At 37.5% G+C, this 2,240-nt stretch overlaps 1 non-coding gene across 1 annotated transcript; it reads left to right on the forward strand.

Moving 5' to 3' along the window:
• Nucleotides 1–234: 234 nt before the first annotated feature.
• Nucleotides 235–363, forward strand: LOC132425159 (small nucleolar RNA SNORA56). The gene has a single exon (XR_009519358.1). It is a non-coding gene; the product is annotated as a small nucleolar RNA SNORA56 (small nucleolar RNA).
• Nucleotides 364–2,240: the final 1,877 nt, after the last annotated feature.

The raw sequence follows: 2,240 nt of genomic DNA on the forward strand, positions 1-2,240 counted from the left end.
ACTAGAGAAAATAATGTGGTTATAATAGGTTCAATTTTTATATTCTTACCTCTGGTTAAATGTACATTTATCTTGAATTTTTTTATTTAAGTGGATATTTTGGGCTTCTTTTTGAGTCTAACATCAAGTAGGCATGCCGGAATAAGTAGAATATATAAAATAATTGAAATTTAATATACTTTTAAATATTTGTTTTCACAATGATAAAATACAGAATGTAAAATAGAAAATGAGCAGTAGACAGTTATCCCTTTCTAGTCTGGCTCATGGGTCTCTAGAGGGAGTCAATCTGCAACAGTAAGTGGTGAGTTCTTCTGTCTAGCATCAGTATTTTGATGGTGGCTTTGGACTTGCCAGATATTACTTGCCAGAGAGAGGTCATGGCCAAAGCAGTAAAAGCGTCACAGGCAGTTGCTAAAGCAGTAAAAGCCCCAAATGGGAAGCAAGAAAATGAAAGCAACAAAAACATCTCCAGTGTCTCCACAGTTGGTCAAGAAGGAAAAGAAAAAGGGCAAGAAGACCAATGCTCCTCTGGAGAATGTGGGTGAGCCTGGAGATAGGGACCGTGATACCAAAAAGAAGAAGAATATAAACTTGGAAGTAGTTTCTGAGTAGTGGAGACCACTTTAAGCACTGTATCCAGCTGGGAGGAGAAATTAAAGCGTTATTGAGAAAAAAAAAATAGAAAATGATTTCTCATGCCAGCACAGTTTTTAAAAGAAAAAATAACATGATTAAGACAGGTAAATATCATGAGCCTACTTGTTAAATCTGCTCTCATATCACTAAAGGTACTTATCCTATTAACTATGCTTTCCCCTTATTGTAAGGGTCAACTCAGTGAATAAATCCTTTGCACCATGCACAGCATTTTGTTTTATTGAGATTATTGATGGTGCTTCTAATTTTGACCCTGAAAAAAATCAATAAGCTGATGCTGAGAGACTTAAATGGTATGCATGTTCACACAGGAGTAATACCCAATTATCAAGATAATAATTATCTTCAATTTTAGAACTAAAACATCCTACATATAGGCTACATCTAATAATAGGAGAAGAACAGCAGTGAGGAGCTATTTTCTGAAGGAACTGAAGAACTATTCCATGATAGATGGAAAGCATTCTGAAGCCCCAATGCCTGATAAGTCCTGCTGCTAATATGCATGGTATTCTTGTGTTCAGTAATAGGAGAGCTAATTCAACTTCAACTTGGTAAGAGGTTCAGTATTTCTTTATGAGCTATGAAAATTAATTACAGGCAATATTTAAAATTTAAATTAGTCATTAGTTTAAAATGAGGGGAATTAATTTAATATTCTACTATGATATACAGATTATAATCATATAGTTGATAACATGGAGAGATAGTTAAATTTTAATATAAAAAGTAATGCTTAGGTTCATCTTGGACTGGCTAGCTACAATACTTGTTAAGCTTCTAAGGGAGAAAAAGGAATGAATTAGAGGACATCTAAATTTATACCATATAAAATAATTATGCTCTTCTTAATCATCAACATAATTGTAAAAGTTTGTCTTAAATTTGTATATGTAGCAGGGTGTGTGTGTGTATGTGTTACACATGGAAACCTCAGATAATGATTAACTGACTATGGGTAGCTATTGACATTGAAAAGGAATCTAACAGTCATTGAGCTCTATGTCCCAGGTACTGGTTCTCCTTGAGTCACAGTTTTAATTTTCTGTAAGACTGTCTGACCCCGCTTACCTCTCTCGTCTCTCCTTGCTCCCCCTCTGTCTCTCAGAGCCCATTCATTCAGCATGCCCTCTATCCTTCAGTGCCTCCTACTTACTCTGTACCCTTTACCTGAAATACGTTTTCCTCCTCCCCTCACTTAACTAAGTCCAATCCATCCTTTAAGGAAACTGTCCCTCCCCGCTATTTTTTGGTGTGATTTTATCTGATTAATATTAGTATCCCCATTAGAATGTAAGATATACGAGGCCACCCTTGAATAAGTGAGTTCTATGTCTGTTTTTCCTCATGTTTTTCCTTACTAGTACACACAGCATCTAGTCTTGTCTTTTTTTTTTTTTTTTTTTTTTTTCGGTACGCGGGCCTCTCACTGTTGTGGCCTCTCCCGTTGCGGAGCACAGGCTCCGGACACGCAGGCTCAGCGGCCATGGCTCACGGGCGCAGCCGCTCCACAGCATGTGGGATCTTCCCAGACCGGGGCACGAACCCGTGTCCCCTGCATCGGCAGGTGGACTCTCAAC

This window comes from Delphinus delphis, chromosome 4 (assembly GCF_949987515.2).
Source record: "Delphinus delphis chromosome 4, mDelDel1.2, whole genome shotgun sequence".
Lineage (NCBI taxonomy): Eukaryota > Metazoa > Chordata > Mammalia > Artiodactyla > Delphinidae > Delphinus > Delphinus delphis.